Source organism: Protopterus annectens, chromosome 1.part2 (genome assembly GCF_019279795.1).
Source record: "Protopterus annectens isolate FY-2018-M chromosome 1.part2, PAN1.0, whole genome shotgun sequence".
Lineage (NCBI taxonomy): Eukaryota > Metazoa > Chordata > Ceratodontiformes > Protopteridae > Protopterus > Protopterus annectens.
Window position 1 is genome coordinate 570,569,671 of NC_056727.1, and position 21,259 is coordinate 570,590,929.

Genomic DNA, 21,259 nt, shown 5'->3' on the forward strand with positions numbered 1-21,259 from the left:
TATGCTATACTCCTGATTGACACTGTATAACATTGTATTGCTACTTAATGCCTTGTAATAATCCTGTAACATTGCTGTTTAAGGCTAATTTATAATGAAAATTGTATAATATGTTGGAGCTTTTCTCCCTGAGTCTCCGCTGAAAAAGGGCTCTTTAGCTCAGTCGGACAATCCCGGTCAACAAATGTAAAATAAATAGATAAATAATAAAGGTATTTGCATCAAGTAGGCTATGATTTTATGAAAGTGAAGTAATAACATCAAAGCCAAATATAGGGCTATGTCTTCCATTTGGCTTCTGAAATATACTTATCACTACCAGCTTCTATTACACACATGCAGTTCCAGTGAACTGTGCCCCTTTATAAAAGGTCACTGACTTTGACTGAGAGTAAGTCACATGGGTGTAATGGCTACAGAAATGTGCTTGTTTGTTGCTCTTAGATACATAGACAGCTCCCAATTAGTTATATCAATGACCATTTAACAATGATTATGTAAATGTCATTTACTTTTGTATGTATCATGTGCCTCAAAATATGTGAGGCACTTTCTTTCTACACCAATAATGTATGTGAAGAAAGTGAAATACATAATTTCCACAGTACTTCAACCTGTTCCTTATAGTCACATATACTCTTGCTTAATATACAATACAATGAGTGATCAACAGGGAGTATGTAACTGCTCTACATGTTTGCACATAGCTCATCTCTATTCTCTCAAAATATAACCATCTTCAGTGTGCTCTAATGATGGTAGGTTGTGATGAAAGCAAAATAATCAACAGCAATGCATTTAATTTTGTTGCTGTAAGACTCATATGCAGTAATACCATCCCCAAAATCTATATACTTAATTATTGCACCATTATTATACAACTGCCCTTTGCTTTCAAATACAAGTTGCCTCCACCAAAAAGATAGTTACTTTTGGCTATCACATATGTTGTATGATCGTGTGGAATAATGGCCACACAAATGTCTTTCATCTTTCTGCTGTTATTAACAGCCATCTGTCACCATGATAATAATAATAAACACCATAGAAAAAAATAATGGATCACTGCTGTGGATATGTACTTTTTCCACTACCCACACATATATCAAGTATCTTGCCAATAAACATTTCTATAAATAAAAAATAATAGAGAGAAAATGTATATGAAGGTCAAAATATTTGCCTTTGTTAAAGTGTCTAGGAAAGTGATTAGAGATTATTGGATAAGTACAGAGAATGGTTGCTATGAGCTTACCTCACATAGAAACAGGGCATGGACTGGTAGGAACTGAAATGTCATGGTAAATAAATATCATGGGCATCTCACTTCGTTTTTAATTTCCATTTATTTTAATATGCAAACAAAATTACTTTGAATGTTTCCTTTTTTATTTAAAAACAGTTTACTTGTTTGTGTCTTTCGGCTTTTTTCGGTTAGTGGTCGCCACAGCGGAACTCCGGTACGCCAATGTTTGGTAGTGGATTTTTACGTACCGGGTTACCAGCCCTGATGCACAACCTTCAACGAAGGCATGCCCTGTTCACGTATGCCTCCACACAGAAGACGCTCTAGCTGAGAATCGAACAGGACATCTTACTGTGAGGCGACAACACTACCGCAGCACCACCACCGCAGTAACAGTTTACTAATGGCTCTAAATGTAAATATATTTAACATAGTTATCTTGGGATCCACGGTTCATCTTCTCATAGTGTCAGCATAATTTGGTACTCATAGTTATAGGGATAAACTCCTCCATTTGAGATTTCTGACTTTCCCTAACCTACAGAGAGCAATCTGTTCTTTTGTTTTTGTGGAGAAAACCATGATATCCTTTGTGTGTACTGATTTGCATTACAGCTGCTTCACTCTCTGTAGCATACCAATGTAATGCATGTTAAAGATCACATCCACTTGAGGCTAACAGGACATCACCATCAGCATCACCAGGATTAGAGGACGGTATTGCTGCAAAATACCCCCCTCCCCATTCTCACTAGAAATAGAAACAGGAGGGTAGAAGTAACAGTAATATAACCCCACACTTTATATTCTCTCCAGAACTTAGTTGCACCTTGACATCCTATCTATTAAAATTGTGAACTTGAAATGCAGCATTGGCAGAGACCTCCAACCTCTAACATACTCAGCTTACTATGGAGAATATGAAATATTCTGAAAATAACTTTTAAGTGGAAATCTACTGTACCAAAAGCAAGGCAGAATAACAGTTAGTCAACTTAGACAATCCACAATAGAATTTATAGACGGACCAAGCATAGGCTGGAAATAGGTATGACTAAAGGAGGTTGTAAGAACTACAAAGACTGGTTAGGAAGGGCAGGCTGCAGAGGAAAGTAAGGCTGTATAAAATGGACTGTGGTAAGAGTAAGATTAGCTGAGAGTGATGGGACAGGACAAAAGTGGTGCCAGGACTAATGCTAGGATAATGAACTAGATAAAGTGACAGAATGTGAAAGCTGATATGAGATGGGGCATAAGATCAACAGAAAAGAGTTAGAGTGGAAAAAGAGGAAGGCTTGTGACAATTTAGTGTCAGAATTATAGACATAGTATTGTCTGTCATTCTTTGTTGACAGTATTGCATCAAATGAATTTTGCTTAAGGATTTTTCAAAGGCCTGAATATGAAGAGCATCTTGCTGAATTCTCAGAGGACAGAATATTGAGGAGAACATTTTTACAAAAGATAAGTTTTGCCTAACAAATGTTATTACATCTAATAATTCGATGACTAATCTGCTCACTAGACAATACAACATTATGCTACTTGGGAAAGATATGGCATTACTGTAAATATTTATATTTACTTAATTTTGTTTTATTTTTATTACAATTATTTGTTTCACCTGATTACTGCATATGTAATTTTTGCTTATGTTTTATTGCTGCACTGTTTTTCTTGGGTTTTGTATATTGCCTATTATGTTATCTTTTTATGTTTGTATTGCTGGAGCTTTTCTCCTCGGGTCTCCACTGAAAACAGGCCATTGGCTCAGATGGACTAACCTGGTGCTGACAAGTCAGTGATTATATTTATAAACTTGGGGCATCAATCACTTAACTTTCAGGACTAGTTAATTATACATTTATTTGGGTGCATACATAACACGCACCGTTCATTGCATGAGGTGTACTTCCTCAATAATTCTACTTGGAAAGTTGTTGGGATGGATATGTTTGCCTGATAAAATAAAATGCATTTGGAAATTTTGCTACATACATATATGTGCTGAATTCTATTTTTATGTGTGCTTACTTTGTAGGATTTCCATGTTCTAGATCCACTCTGAAAATTCTGGTGATCCCAGTAGGGACAAGCTAATAAACAATTGGTCAATGAATAGATATAGAGAAATAAATATAACTCTACTCATCATGTAAATTCCAAGAGTCTTTATGCCATCCAAAAAATTATGTTTGTGATTTATGATTTGGGAAGCCTAATGCTGCCAACAAAAAGTCAGTTTAAATAACAGTATACAAAATATGTGATTCATTAGTATAGTAAATCTGGGCGGCTGTGGTGGTGCAGCGGTTAGCATTGTCACCTCACAGCAAGATGTTCTTCAGTTCAATCCTCGGCTGGGGTACCTTCTGTGCAGAGTCTGCATGTCCTCCCTGTGGTCGCGTAGATTTGCTCCGGTTTCCTCCCACATCCCAAAGACATGCTGTAGGTGGATTGGACACTCTGAATTGGCCCTAGGTATGAGTGTGTGCATGTGTGTGCCTCCTGTGGAAGGTTGGATGCTGGGCTGGCAACTCAACACTGTAAAAACTCTACTGCCAATCATGAGCGGACAGGTGATCCGCTGTGGTGACCCCTAACCGGGAATAAGCCAAAAGAAGAAGATTAGTATGGTAAATCTAAGTAAGAGACATGCAGTTCAAGAAAAAAAATACTAGGTAGCTGTGGACTTTGATGGTGAAGGTATCCTAATATTCAGGCAGAAATAAAGATAATGTAGTACTTTTGATATCTACAATAAAATAATTTGGAGAGGGGGGTGCAGAGGGGTGCCTGAGCATTTAAACACTGGTTTCTTGGGGAGATGGAAACTGACCATCTGCCATTTGGCCTGCAGAAACATAATGCTTTCTGTGCAGATACCTGGCTTAACTATGTATTATGTCAGATTTATTTGACATTTTTTAACTGGGTTAGTTTAGCTGAGCTAAAAAGCCCATTTTCAGTGGAGACCCGAGAAGAAAAGCTCCAGTATAGTGACAATTTAAAGTAAAAATTACATTTACAGAATGTAGAAATATTAAAAATAGTAAGCAATATCATGATGGTAGAACTATACGTGTAAAAGATTTTTTGGAAGCGAGGGCCTTCCACATTAACATTTAGCAACAGAAGCCACCTGTTCTGATATTGTGGCAAAAAGAATTCCCTAAACAAAACACTCCCACCTGTTTTACCTACAACAGTTCATTTTCTAATGTAACAGAACACAGTTTATTGCAGTCATGTGCTTACTGCAGCTGTAGCATATAACTTCTCAGAAAGGTCAGTGTCTTAGCAAAGCATTACAGAGGAGTCCTTATTTTTTGAAAATAGGTATTCTATATATTTTATATGCACATAAACATAATTAAGTGACTAATCTCCTAAATAAGGTATATTAATGTTTTATAGTAAAATGCAAAATGTCAGTAGATCTCCTCCATAATATTATTCTGGCAGTATGGCTATTCTAAAATAGCTTCCAGATGGGAGGAAATAAAATCTGTAAACTAGTACAGGTCTCTTATTCACAAACTACTTTAAACATTTAGCCTGCTAAACATAAACTGATAGCATAGTGCAATTTTGGTGTCTTGCCATAAATTCTACTAGCAGTATATGAGAACCACTGGGGTCATGTTACATTGAGTGCCAGTTTATCTGCAAATTATAATAAATACTTCTATCAGACATTCACTAGGAAACAGAATATTTTAAAACAAGACAATCAAAAGCTAGGGAAAATTTCACTGTTCAGCAGTTAATGCTTAGTGCCAGAAACCGAAAAGTAATTCACAGATGGAACTAATCAAGCTAAGGACTGAACGCAATGATAGAGATGAAACACTCCGCTGGGGAAAGAGATAGGGACACTAATTAGCTCTTGATGGAATGTCTCCTCATGGTGTAGAAGATCACTTGAATGACAGATAGGGGAATAAATTTCATTAGGCAGACGTAACCTGTCATAAAACATGCTTCTGGCTGCTTTCCTCTGGAGCAAAGCTGTAGTAACAAAATCAGTCATGGAAAATAAGTAATGCACATGTGACCAAAGTGTTGCAGTAGAATTATGTTGTTAACAGAAATTACCCACATACAGTGAAATCATGGAGCAATATAGCTCTGTTCCACATCAGTTTTCTAACAAAATCAGGCTTTCTGGTGGCTATAAACAAGGATAGCACGTGTGTATTTTATTGTACCTATCTATATTTATATCTATATATTCTATCAATGTAGGTATGAAAACTAGGACTGAGCAACACAATTCTAGAGTGGTTAAAGAAAAACAAGAGGCATTTAGATAATATTGACACAGAAGAAAGAAAACAGAGTGCATGGTTATTAAGTGGAAAGAAGCGTGAAATGCAATAAGGAAAGCATGGCTGCAACTGAAAACATTGTAGCTAGTTCAGTTAAAAGCTCAGAAACAATCTTAAGTGAACAGAAAATTACAAAGGAAAAGTTAAGAAAATGATGAAAGTCTTGTGGTACAGGCAGTTTAAAGTAAATATTGTTGACCAGTATTCATGAAAGAGCTGGAAAGAGCCATACCATCTCCTGTTAGAAGTGCTCAGGAAGAACCCTGGCAAAGCTTCAAAATTAAACTACAAAAGTCAATGGAGGTAAAATGATTCACATCAGACTTAGAGAGAGAAGACCTGATAATGTCATCAATCTTCCTACCTACCTGATTAACCAACCAACCAACACTTCCTGTCAGAAACAGTGGAGCAAAATCAGACTTACTAACTAATGACATTTAGTATATTATATATATATATATTAGACTTTTAGAAGGCATTTATCACAACACTAGATAAATATCTTCATATAAAAATTAGCAAGACCTCAAGTGAGTCAGAGGGTGGGTAGCCTGGTAAATCAGTGGCTATGTTATACAGTGACATAGAATTAAGAAACTGGTGTCCTCCCAGATAAAAACATAATAAATTACAGGGGTCAGTACTGAAGCCAGTCCAGTAAGTTCATAGGAGGATACTAGGCTATTATCCCTGGTGGAACATTTTAAGCCCAGCCATGTTACCCATTTGTTGTCTACCTATGTTATCCTGTAGTAGCTTTCTCACATCCAACACAGAATGACTGAAACAAGTGTAGTCTGTTTCCTTAAAAAAGCTGACACAATCATAGAAAGGATGAAAAAATGCTTAACAGTAGAAGATGGCTAGTTTAGATCACATCAACGTGCACTCATTCCAGGAAAAAATGCAAAATAATATGTATGGAAAACAAAAACTTAGGACAAGAGCATACAAGTGACAAGGAAGTAGCAGCAATAATAAATGAGGAAGGAATCTATGGATGTTTATGTCAGATGATGTAACTGTAAACAATGTGAGACAACAGCAAAAAGCTGTCAAAAGATCCTTTGGGGTATATGGAAGAAGAATCCCCAGTACAATAAAGCAATGTATTATCCTTTCTGCATAGACAGAGTGCTACAAGCATTTCTGCAATTGTCTGCTGTAAAGAAATGGACTAGGTAAGAGCATTATAGAGATGGCAAGAAGTGCTTGAACCTTAAGCCATGTAAATGGAGAATGAAAGCTCTTAACCTCTGCAGTCTTGAATAAAGAAGGCAAAAGACGGACTTTAATGAAACCTGTATATACCGCAAGTGTAGCAGTAGACTCTAAGTGTCTGCTATCAGTTAAAAAAGAAAAGAAAAAAAGAAAAAAAAATGTACGAAGACAAGAGGGGGAAGGTCCATTTCTCAAGGAGAGACAAAGTATTTTATATCACAGAAAACCCAAAAGACTTGAAATTAATCTGAAAGAAACAATGCACTAAAATGTAGTAGGATTCAGATTCATGCATTGAGCAAACATAATGTAGTTCTTAAAAAGAGAAAGAGAAAGATAAGAACAAAGAAAATTACTATTACTTAAATATCCATTATGTCAGGACATAGGCATATTAGGTGGGGTCTTACCTTCTGTCAGAAACCATGCATTATGAGGGGGTGTGGCTTGGATGGAAGGATGAAAGCAGCATAAATTTTCTGCTCTGCAGTATTTCAAAACTTCTGACAGGATTTATTTGCAAAATACACTGATATCTACTTGAAAGTAATAAATCCAAAATCCGGAAGCCTTGAGCTTTATATTGATGTAACTTTCATCTTATAATTTTCATGTTTTCCTGTTAAATTTTAAAGAAAAAGAGAACATACAACTGAGGGAACATGGATCATTCTAAATCTACTCAACAGGACCACTCTAAAAAAAGAGCTGCAGTCCATCCTTATAAACATTCAAGATTTAATGATGAAAATGGATAAACATGATTTTAAAATGGATACAATTAAAGACACTACTAAGCAGATTGAACTATTAAATGTCCTGAAGAAAAAGTCCAAATTACAGCACTAGAGGAATCTGTGTCTGACACTGTCCGCAAAATAATACAAGGGGGAAAAAAGTACTGAGCTCCTTTTACAACAAAACAAACCTATTAACAAAATTGATGACCTGGAAAACATGTCTAGAAGGAATATAAGAATTTGTGGCATACCGGAGAGAATGAAAGGAGACAACATGGTGAGTTTCCAAACTACCTGACTTCCAAAGAGTTTAAATCTACCAGAAGTGTTTTAATTTTCGTATTGAGAGAGTCCATAGATCATTATTCACAAATGCCTCTGAAGGCTTCCAGCCCAGCTAGCTAGAATTTTGTAAACAATTCTACGTAATTTGTGAATAGTAATATTTGTATGCTTGTCCTACAAATGTAAGAAAACAGTATGCTATGTGCTGACCTTCAAGGATGTAACCACAGTGTACCCTACTGGAAAACAGAGTTAACTTGCAAAATTGTAAGAAAATAAGTTGACAAGTAAAGAGTTTTATGATTGTGTTTACCACAACTAGAAGACAGAATGTCTGCTGCTAGAAATTCTTACTGTCTGGAAACAGAATTACAGGTTTCAGAGGCAAAAGTGTATAACTATTTTATGACTTCCAGTTCCAGGCAAGCTTCTAACAGATAAGTTTTTTTGAAACAGGGTTGCTAACTTTTAAGTTAGCCTGGAAACCAAAGGCAGAGGTGACAAGAATAATATAACCTGAGATAACTCAGCAGAAATGTTTGATAGTAATTTAAGAATTATCTCAGAGAGTGAGTGTGTGCATTTTGTATTTGTCTCTGGACCCGTAAACATCCATTCAGCACTTGCATTTGTCTTGCTCTGTAAGTAAGATTTAGGTACAAAGTAAAAATGAAAAAGCAGCAAACCAAAGACCAGGAAGGAACCAGACAACAAAACCTATAAGCTTTTGTTCATTTAATAAAACACGACAAACTTAAATACAAAAACTTGAAACCACCCTTTAAATATGGGTTCCTATCGCGTGATCAAAAATTGTAAACTGTGAATGCATATTTAGTGAACTCGATAGGTCGAAATTTTGCACGAGTAACATGGAAATCATCATAGGGAATATTTTCCCTTTACTTCAATGCAGGGCGATCTCAGAGTAGGAATATTTAAGTAGCGGGGGTGTGGGGAGTGCAGTCCTCCACATGGGGGGTGCAGGGGGGCTTGCCCCCTGCCTACATCGTTTAGGTAAGAATAGTTTATTTTTATTTTTTTATTATATTTTTAAAATTTCAATCTCTCATATGGTGTTCGATGTTTGAAATTTTTGAAGATATAATATAGACCATTTAAATACTTGTCATGTGCAAAAAATCATCCAATGATAAAATGCTTCAAATAAATTTAAATAGCCAGTGTGATGTCATGAAATAAACATTGCATATGTATAAAGGGTCTATATTATATCATTAAATGCTTAAAAAAGTGAACGCTGATTGATCGACCTAATTTAAGCGAAAGCTTACAATCTCGAACTGTCAGATCAGCGATTTTTTTCCCTGGGAAAAGAATCACTGATCCAAAACACATACACACAACACAAGCACACCAAATAAACAGAAATCCACACACATACACCTAAAATCTGATACCTAACCCTACACTAAACTATGCACACACCACTAACTACCCACTTACCTGAACCCAAACCCTAACCCTAAGGTCCGTCACTATCGCACACTCACCTCACCCGCTCCCTAACCCTAACTCACTTAAATCTGCCCTAACCCTCATGTCCACTCAATCGCACACACACTTAACCCGAGCCCGAACCCTAACTCACCTAAATCACCCTAACACTCACATCCACACAATCGCACACTTACCTGAATCCGACCGTTAACTTTCCACCATAACACTGAAAATACAGAGGCAACAGAAACAGACAACCAAATTCTTTCCCTAGGAAAAAATTCGAGTTTCTGCTGCTTCGATATTTTGCAGTTTCACGAAAATAAGTTTGATCAATCAGCGTTCGCTTTTTTAAGCGTTGGAGGATATAATATAGACCCTGTATAAAAACATGAAAATGTGTATATATAATAGTGAACAATAACAAACTACTACACAATGTTTCATCAAATAAAACCCATTTTGTGAACAGCTTGGCTCACTACATCAAAGCCTTTGTAACTGAAGAAAACACTTGATGCTAATAGTTTCATTTAGTTCTGGAGGGTAGTCTGCTCTTAAAGCTATCTGCCATTTAGTTTCCTTGCATTCTAATAAGGCTTTAAAATTACCCATCAAAGGACCACAAACTACCTTGTCTAAAACAAACAATGTAAATTTCTTAATTGTTACATAATAAAACATGTAAAATGAAAAAGTAGAATCTGGTCTGGTAGCAAAAAAAAACTTTTAATTAAAATAATCCAAAGTACAATAAATGAAAAGCAATAATCCAGGTAAGCGCTTTCTGTTGTCACACTGACAAACTTCTGACAATAAGAAACATCACTTCCTTCTGTTAAAACATTTGAAATTCCCTCCTTTTAATACTATTGGTCCATTTCACAAAAAACATGATGTCAGCAAACTGACAGCAAATTCACCCCCCCCACCTTAGACACACAAGGCAGAAGCATATCTAAAAGGTGTAGTCATATAAATAAGCTGAATATACCTCAAATAATTGCATTATAAGACCATTGTATAACCTTAAGAATATAATAAACAACCCAAATACTGAGAGTATGTGTAATACCTACCTACATACATAATTATAAATGTAAAATAAAATAATGAAATTATGAGTTAAATTACATGACTGTAATACATCCCAGGACACCTGTCCTGTTTGGAGTCCCTAAAATCCACAAGAATATTATAACACCACCTATAAGACCCATTGTCGATGCACAAGGTTCGATAACTAATCCTATAGCCAAATACTTGGATGGAAAATTAAAACAGTTTGTTATGGCAGAATCTCACTTGTGCAAAGACTCTTGGGACTTTCTGACCAGGATAAAACAAGCCCATTTTGATAAAACAGATATATTAATTACTGTGGAAGTAAAGGATTTATATTCTGTTATACCACATGTGACTGGTATCGAACGGGTAAATAATTTCCTGACTAAAAGGGGCTTCACACAAATTAAAATCAACCTGTATGAACAACTGCTGGACATTGTACCTAAAAACAACTTTATAATGTTCAATGGTAAATTATTCTTACAGAATGAGAGAGTAGCTATGGGTTCTCCGTGTGGAGGCCTATACGCAAATATAGTCATGTGTGTATGGGAAGACCAATACATTTTTCCATCTACATTTTTTCAGTATTGTAAGATATACCTATGCTTTTTAGATGATATATTTATTTTGTGGAATGGTGGAAGTACATTAATTGATGACTTTGTGAATTACATTAATCAAACTACTTCTTTTTTTTTTTAATTTACAGCTGTTAAGGATTTTAACCAGATTTCTTACTTAGATGTTCCATTGAGAAAAGATTACGAAACTAATTCCTTTATATCAAAAATTTTCAGCAACGAAACCTACAGTAATAGTTTTTTGCACTATGAAAGCTGCCATACACATACACAGAAACGAGCTGTCCTAAAGGGACAATTCGTGAGGGCAGCTAGAATCGTCACTAAATGGGATGACTTCATATCTGAATGTGAACTTCTAAAAACCATGTTTTTACACAGAGGTTACCCAATTCCTTTGGTGGATGTTGTTATACAGGAGGTCTGCACCAAGAGAAGTGTTGGTCACTTTAAACCCTTGTTAATAAATGAAACCATTGTGCAAGAAACAAACCCTGATATTTTTATTCCAAGCAATAATGATAATGAACATTCAACAATACCTAACGCAGAGAGCAATCTGGTTACTTCTACTAATAACAATAATATTATTAATCAGAATTTTAAGTGTAGTTTTGTTACCACCTTTAATTCCGATAGCTCTGCTATTAGATCTATTTTAGAGAAAAATTGGGCTTTTTTGTTGAATGATTCTTTGCTCAGGAATAAATTAGATATACATCCCCCCATTGTGTACAAAAAAGGTTACAACCTCAACAAATGTTTTGAGACCACTTTCAATAACAACAGTCAAGGCTACATGTATAAATGTGGTCAATGTAAATTTTGTAACCTTATTTTAGAAACCTGTGGGGTTCTTATAAATGGGCAATATATAAAGATCATGGGTAGATTTTGTTGTTTTTCCAAAAAGGTTGTTTATTGTGCTATGTGTTCCCATTGCGTGTCATTTTATGTGGACAAAACAGAAAGGAAATTGAAAGAAAGGCTGGGTGAACATCTTAGAGCTATTAGAGACAAAGTTGAAAATAATGCTTTAGCAAAACACTTTTGCTTAAACCCCACACATCAGTTCAAATTCATTGTTTTAGATATTTAAAAAAAACAATGATGGGGGGGGGGCATGGCCAGCCCACTTAGAAAAAATGGGATTGGGGTGACAAATTCACCTGAGTGCACATTTTTGGCCAGGCCTGAATGAGTCTCTTTCCCTTAACAGCATATTAAAATTAAAATCTTTGGAGAGTTAATTTATTCTATTAATTTATCCATCATCAATATTCATGATGGCTATTATACCTTGTTATGTTTACTATTACATTTTCTATTATTATTAGTATTATACTTTTATCATTCATTATACTTTTATTTCATACATAAAATATATACATTTATACACTGCCAAACTATGCGTGTGTTCATCATATTGTGATCATAATTTTTCATTATTTTATTTTACATTTATAATTATTTATGTAGGTATTACACATACTCTCAGTATTTGGGTTATTATATTCTTAAGGTTTTACAATGGTCTTATAATGCAATGATCTGAGGTATATTCAGTTTATTTATATGACTACACCTTTTAGATATGCTTCTGTCTTGTGTGTCTAAGGTGGGGGGGTGGGTGAATTTGCTGTCAATTTGCTGACATTATGTTTTTTGCGAAATGGACCAGTAGTATTAAAAGGAGAGAATTTCAAATGGTTTTAGGAGAAGGAAATTGATGTTTCTTATTGTCAGAAGAAGTATGTCAGTGTGATAAACGAAAGCGCTTACCTGGATTATTGCTTTTTATTTATTGTACTTTGGATTATTTTAATTAAAAGGTTTTCTTTTGCTACCAGACCGGATTCTACTTTGTCATTTGACTTGGTTTTGTGTGGCTTATTGCAAGTTTAGTTCGTGCTGTGAGCATCATGGAACCGGCTTTGGTGGAGACTAATGAAACACAAAATAATGCACTTGGAGATTTAACTATTTTAATTCAACGTCTGACTGATAGACTTGATACTTTAGAACAGTGTTCTCTTTCACAACTTCCATCTACATCCCTTCACCCTACTCCACCATGTGAAGCAAGTAATACCATTCAAGATACAGTTAATTTTACTTCACCTTCTACCCCTTTGCACTGAGAAGTGAATTTGCCCAACAAGGTGGCCAGTTTACCTACTGAACAACGCACAAATGCTCCTTCAAATTCTGCACAGCGGAAATCGCTGACAGCATGGCTCAACAATACAAATGGATTTACCCAAGTAAATACCCTCTCACAAGGTATGCAAAAATCTTTTCAGGACAAATTGTCCGATTTGGATTATGTGTTAATGAAAATAAAAAGCCTGCAAATGGACATTTACTTTGGTGAATGTTTAAGAAAGAATTTAGTGCCTAAAGGGCTACGCGTTTGGCATTTTCCTACTGGATTAATACCTAATTCAAGCCTACATAATGAATTGTTGAAATTATTCGACAAATTTGGTGCTGATTATATGACATTAATTATTAATGGCAATTGCAAAACCATTGAAGCTCTAATAAAAAAAAGCTGATGAGTTGGATAAATTAGTGAAACAAGATTCAGGGTATAATCATTATAACTTTGACTATGAGAGAGTTTTTAAATCAATAGATGAGAAAATTCATAAAATTAAAGAAAGGAAAAGCAAAAAAAAAACTGAACGTGATGTATTTGCATATCAAAACAACAATGCATATCCCTCACCCCCAAAATCACAGCAATGGGGTTCAAAATTGACTGATAACTCTCTTCTAGTCAATCAACATGAGGGCCAAGCTTACAACAACAGGAATGAAGCGACTGATAACAATGAAAATGTTTTTTTAGACATGGACATGTATCCCCCCTTGAGGAGATCAGAAAGGATACAACAACAGAAACAAAATCAGTACAACCCCCAAGCCGGGAACAGCTGGCCAGTCAGGGGCGAATGACAATGGAATGGGTCCTACATGAACAGGGGGAGGGGCAACAACTACAAGGGACCATGGCGAGGTCGCAGGCAATAAGCCCTAACACTCACCCTGAACTTAAAATTCTGACTAATAGAGCAAATGATTTTACTGTGTATAATTACTCTTGTTTAGAATTTGATACATCTATTTGTGATTTGTTATTGAGGGGGTTAACATTTGTCCCTAATCAGAACATGAATGTAGTTCAAACTATTATTGATCTAAAATTATTTGTGCGTAAACTTAATTTGTCTTTTTTATTTCAGCCAAATATGCAATTGATCAATCCATTCTATGTTTCCAGTACATACAACCCACCACTACACCCCAATTTAGATGTTTTTGAAAAAATGTGTGAATTGGACCGCCGAACTATTGACAAACATTCTAAAAGGAGGTACAATCTAACTAGAACTGAGAACAATGATTTAAAAATGTTAATGAATTCTAAAAATATCAGGTTAATAAAACCTGACAAGGGGGGGGGTGGTATGGTTATTTTTAATAAAAGTGATTACTTACATAACATGGAAGAAATTTTAACCAGTCATACCTATAGCCCAAGTTCCATAAATGAAATGAATGGAGCACATAGGCGTATAAGGGGCATTTTATATGATCTTTTTATTTAGAGTAGTATTGATATGGATGAGTTAAATTACATGACTGTAATACATCCCAGGACACCTGTCCTGTTTGGAGTCCCTAAAATCCAGAAGAATATTATAAAACCACCTATGAGACCCATTGTCGATGCACAAGGTTCGATAACTAATCTTATAGCCAAATACTTGGATGGAAAATTAAAACAGTTTGTTATGGCAGAATCTCACTTGTGCAAAGACTCTTGGAACTTTCTGACCAGGATAAAACAAGCCCATTTTGATAAAACAGATATATTAATTACTGTGGATGTAAAGGATTTATATTCTGTTATACCACATGTGACTGGTATCGAATGGGTAAATAATTTCCTGATGAAAGGGGCTTCACACAAAGTAAAATCAACCTGTATGAACAACTGCTGGACATTGCACTTAAAAACAACTTTATAATGTTCAACGGTAAATTATTCTTACAGAATGAGGGAGTAGATATGGGTTCTCTGTGTGGAGGCCTATACGCAAATATAGTCATGTGTGTATGGGAAGAACAATACATTTTTCCATCTACATTTTTTCAGTATTGTAAGATATACCTACGCTTTTTAGATGATATATTTATTTTGTGGAATGGTGGAAGTACATTAATTGATGACTTTGTGAATTATATTAATCAAACTACTTATTTTTTAAAATTTACAGCTGTTAAGGATTTTAACCAGATTTCTAACTTAGATGTTCTATTGAGAAAAGATTACAAAACTAATTCCTTTATATCAAAAATTTTCCGCAAGGAAACCTACAGTAATAGTTTTTTGCACTATGAAAGCTGCCATCCACATACACAGAAACGAGCTGTCCTAAAGGGACAATTCGTGAGGGCAGCTAGAATGGTCACTAAATGGGATGACTTCATATCTGAATGTGAACTTCTAAAAACCATGTTTTTACACAGAGGTTACCCAATTCCTTTGGTGGATGTTGTTATACAGGAGGTTCACACCAAGGGAAGTGTCAGTCACTTTAAACCCTTGTTAACAAATGAAACCATTGTGCAAGAAACAAGCCCTGATATTTTTATTCCAAGCAATAATGATAATGAACATTCAACAATACCTAACACAGAGAACAATCTGGTTACTTCTACTAATAACAATAATATTATTAATCAGAATTTTAAGTGTAGTTTTGTTATCACCTTTAATTCCGATAGCTCTGCTATTAGATCTATTTTAGAGAAAAATTGGGCTTTTTTATTGAATGATTCTTTGCTCAGGAATAAATTAGATATACATCCCCCCATTGTGTACAAAAAAGGTTACAACCTCAAGACATGTTTTGAGACCACTTTCAATAACAACAGTCAAGGCTACATGTATAAAGGTGGTCAATGTAAATTTTGTAACCTTATTTTAGAAACCTGTGGGGAAAACAGAAAGGAAATCTTAGAGCTATTAGAGACAAAGTTGAAAATAATGCTTTAGCAAAACACATTTGCTTAAACCCCAAACACCAGTTCATATACATCAGAAGTATACTTGAAATTACTTCTAATACATCACACAATGGGGTAAATGACCCTGTTGGGACTTTTGCTTGTGGTCATTGCAGGCAATGTAGATACATAGCCAGTTCAGGTTCTGTTGAGTTGAAACATTTTAAGAAAGTTATTTGGGCAAAGTACAGGTTTACATGTGATTCTGTGGGCATTGTTTATCTCACAGTATGTCATTCTTGCACAAGTTTTTATGTTGGCAAGACCATCTGGTCACTAAGTAGAAGGATTTATGAGCATGTGTTGGCAGTGAGAAACAAAAAAGAATAATGCACTGGCACAACATGTTTTATGTAACAATTTTAAGAAATTTACATTCTTTGTTTTAGGCATAGTAGTTTGTGGTCCTTTGGTTGGTAATTTTAAAACCTTATTAGAATGTCGGGAAACTAAATGGCAGATAGCTTTAAGAGCAGACTATCCCCCAGGACTAATTGAAACTATTAGCATCACTTATTTTCTTCAGTTACAAAGGCTTTGTGAGCCAAGCTGTTCACAAAATGGGCTTTATTTGGTGAAACAGTGTGGTAGTTTGTTATTGTTGACTATATGTATATATATATATATATATATATATATATATATATATATATATATATATATATATATATATATATTCATGTTTTTATACATATGCAATATTTGCAAATTTTGTAGTGTGTTTTTAAATTTTCATGACATCACATTGGCTATTTAAATAATTTATTTGAAGTATCTTGTAATTGGAATGTTCTGCACATGACAAGTATTTAGAGGGTGGTTTCAAGTTTTTGTATTTATTCTGATGAAGTTTGTGGTGTTTTATTAAACAAAGGAAAGCTTATAAGTTTTGTGATCTGGTTCCTAGCTGGTCTGTGGTTTGCTGCTTTTCATTTTTACTTTCTTCTTTTGAGTTGTATAGCAGTTTAAGATTTAGGTACAGTGATTTCTCTTAGAGATAGGAATATAATAATATTAGTCTAAATGTTTTCTGTATTTATGTGAGCCTGTCCTGCAATGTTTTAAAATATTTCCTGTGATTCTGAACTCTGTCACTATATTGAGTTATTGAGTATTGTCTTGTTCTTTTATTATTTATTAAATATATTTAAACCTTTTAATTGTGGCTAGTTTGTTTAGCGATGTTTAAGCTCTTACAGTACTTGCATATGTATTTGGGGACACTCTACAGACCACTCTTGAATAGCCTTAAAGGTTTGGTCACACAACATTTGGATAACAGTAACATTACACAGTAGAATTGGTCATCCTTTGGGAAGGGCCTTAAAGTAGCTGATAAGTAAGGGTGGTTGGTGGCAGTGATTACTACCTTATAGTCTGGGCTGAAAGGGGTATAGCTAGTGAACCTGTGCCAGCCTTCCCCAGGAGTGTTTATATATAAATTAAATCTCACAGAGTGTGTGTGTGTGTGTGTGTGTGTGTGTGTGTGTGTGTGTGTGTGTGTGTGTGTGTGTGTGTGTCCGCTACTTGTGCAGGGACACAAAGCACTAGTTGGGCAGAGGTTTCTGGAGGTTTTGGCTTGACCACTCGGCTGAGATCTTAACCCTGTAGCTGTGTCATTGGGGAGTCTTATTGGGGATCTGGAGAGGGAGAAACCAGCCCCAGACTGACTGTGATCTCTGTGTGCTCTTAAGGGAAATTGCAATTTACTGTGTGTACTTGTCATCCTCTCAATGTGCATGCCCCTCACTGGTGCTAGTGGTAGTGTGGATTGAGGCTCTTTGATTACAGTGCCAGTGAAGTGGCATCACCTATTAATTGGTTGGAAGTGGTGGGTTAGCCACATCACATATTAATTGGATTGTAGTGGTGTAGATATTGAATTCCTGTAGCTTGTGTATAGTAATCACTGAAGGTGTTTATGTACTCTAAATCAGCCATGCAGTGAACATTCAGAGTTTACATCACAATTGTTTTACTTTTTTTTGTTACCTTATTGTTACTTTTGTTACTTTTTGTTAGTCAGGGAGAGCAGGCAAGCATGTCAGCAGAGGAGTATGGCAAGCTGACAAGGAGCCAGTTGGCTGAGATGTGCCAGGCTAAAGGACTGGTGCATGGAAACCTGACTAAGGCAGACATGATTGCAGCTTTAGTCATAGCTGCATCAGAGAATCACAACCAGGAGGGCAATCAGACTGGCCTTGAGGATGTACAACTCTCTGAGAATGACAGCTCAACTTTTCCACAGAGGACTTAAAAATCCATAAAATCCATCTGGAGTTAAAGAGACTTAGAGCTAGAGGCCAAGCATTTGGAAACAGAGGCAGCAGAGAGACTGAGGTGTCTAGAGCCTGAGGAAAATGAGAAACTGCTATGCCTGGATGCTGTGAAAGGTAGGCAGAGGCAGCATGAAAAGGAGATACTGACATTTTGCCAGAGTTATGGAGGTAATGGGAATGGGAGTAAATGAACCCCAGAAGCAACAAATGTCAGTAAATTTCTTCCACAATATACAGAGGGGGAAAATTTTGATAGTTTCATTCATATGTTTGAGAGGGTATGTAAACAGTATGATGTTGACCATGGCCTCTAGGCACTGTTCCTGACCCCCCTTACTCCATGGTAAAGCTGTAACTGTTCTTTCCAAACTGTCTAATGGCTGCTAAAATTATAATTTTGTAAATAATTGTTTGCTAGAATTTTTTTTAAGTTAACAACTGAAGCTTATAGGAAAAAGTTTCATGAGCATAGACGCAAGGCAGATGAAAGTGTGTGTGAATATGTTGCTGAACTAAGCACTTATTTTCATAGGTGGGTGAGTGGATGTCAGGACACCAATTTTGAAGTGCTGGAAGACCTTTTGGTGAGGTAACAAGCCCTTAGCACTTTGCCTGAGGACATGAGAATCTGGTTAGCTGATGGACAATGCCCTACTGCAGATGAGTTGGGGAAGAAGGGAGACCTATACCTAACAAGCAGGGCATCCCTGCACAGGAAAGGGATGCCCAGTCCTGCTCATGGGTTTAAGGGAACCCATGGTGGGCAGCCCAGATTGCCCCAACAGAATCTGCCCGTAGCAGGGAAAGCCACTAGAACAGGTACCTGTCCAGGAGCTAGGGTTAAATGTTTTAAATGCAACCAATGGGGCCATGTAGCATATAGATGTCCATATAGGCAAGGTGGGGACAAAAGTTTGGAGAACCAGTAAGTGGGAGTGACAAAATGCCAACAGTAGGTTTTCTCAAGACAACAAGGGTAACAATCTACAAGCCTGCAGATGTCCTGATAGGGAATGATTTTGATAATGCAGTACCATGTGTTCATGCAGTTACACACAGTTAGGCTTGGAGACAAGCATGTGGGTCTGGCAGTCTGGGGAGACCCATACAGAATGCACACTTGCAGCCAGGACTGGTGAGGTGGTTACTTCAGGGAGGGAGCTACCCTGTAACAGTGAGAGGTTAGCCACAGCTGCTTGTGGGTACTGATGTTCCCTTGGACAGTGACAGCAAGGGTGGAGGTGAGTAGTAGTATCCAGGCTGACAATGAGGCACCACTGTCAGAGGATGCTAAACTTTTTGTGGAAGGGGAGCTGGGAAGGGTTACAAAGCGAGAGTTGAGACAGGCTCAGCTCTCAGACTCTACATTACAAGGCTTGAGGGAGGTAGCTAGTGAGGCACCTAATTCTCAATGGAAGGGGGAATCTGTATGCTGGGACAAAGGGTTACTGTACAGAGTGGATCCCTGACTGAAGACTAGAGTGTGAGAGAATACAGCAGTTGGTAATGCCTAGAGCCTACCATCTGGCACTTCTAGCCATAGCCCATGATATTCCCTTTGCAGGTCATATGGGCACAAAACTTACAAAGAGACATATAATGCCTTACTTCTATTGGCCTGAGATTTCCAGAGATGTAACAGGGTACTGAAAGACCTGTGAGCAGTGCCAAAAGGTAGGTAACGCAAGAGACAAGGTAAAAGCTCCTTTAATACTTTTGCCTGTGATTGCCATTTTAGAGGGTAGCTATGGATATTGTGGGGCCTCTGAGTACCCCAAGTTCCACAGGGAAAAAGTATATACATCCTAGTGGTAGTAGATTATGCTACCAGATACCCTGAGGTGGTGGCTATGTCGTCCATTGAGGTAGAAAAGGTGGCAAATGTGGAAGTACTGTGGGGTGAAGCACCTAAGGACCAGACCCTACCATCCCCAGACTAATGGCCTTGTTAAGAGGGTAAACTCTATACTCAAGTCCATGCTATGAGCATGTGCAGACCAGTTTAGGAGGGACAGGGACAAATATTTGCCCCATATATTTGCTTACAGAGAGTTTCTCCAGAAATCCAGACGTTGTTCACCCTTTGAGTTGTTGTAGTATGGACAAAGGGTGAGGGGACCTCTAGATTTAATTCAAGATGAGTTGGAGGGTGCATGTGAATCCCACAAGGAGTCTGTAGTGGCATATTTCTTAAACCTAAGGACAAGGCTTAGGGAAGTCATGAGTTTGGCCTAGGGGAATCTGGTAGACGCCCAACAGCAGAAAAAGGTCTGGTATGACAGGAATGCTTGAGCTAGAGAGTATGCTGTAGGATAGTAGGTAATGGTTCTCATTCCTCTCAGACACAACATGCTGCAGACAGCTTGGGAAGGACCCTATAAGGTGGTAAGGAAGGTCAGTGAGTTTAACTACATTATAGAACTGCTAGGCAGGAGGCAGAGGCACAAATTGTACCATCTTAACATGATGAAACCTTACTATGATAGGGAGGCACTGGTGCTGATTATTTGCAGTGGATTGCAGGAGGAGTCTGAGGGAGCTCTCATGACTGATCTCCTCAGTGAGGCTCAGACTTGCACCTCAGTGGAAGGGATAGCAATGCAGCTATCTCCTACCCAGGTTTGAAAAATCTGAGCAGTGTTACAGGAGTTTGGAGACATGTTCACTGGAAAACCAGGGTGCACCCACCTGGTGCAGCACCATGTGGATACAGGACCCCAAATGTCTCTTAAGTAGACCCCTTATAGGGTGCCTGAGAGAGTCAAACAGACTCTGATGGAGGAGATACAGGAAATGTTGGAACTAGGGGTAATTCAGTAGTCCCTGGGTCTCCCCAGTGGTGCTGGTACCAAAGAAGGATGGCAACACCAGGTTCTGTGTGGACTACAAGAAATTAAATAATCACGCAGTCAGATGCTTACCCCATGCCTAGGACAGATGAAGCTGTAGAGCAGCTGGATGA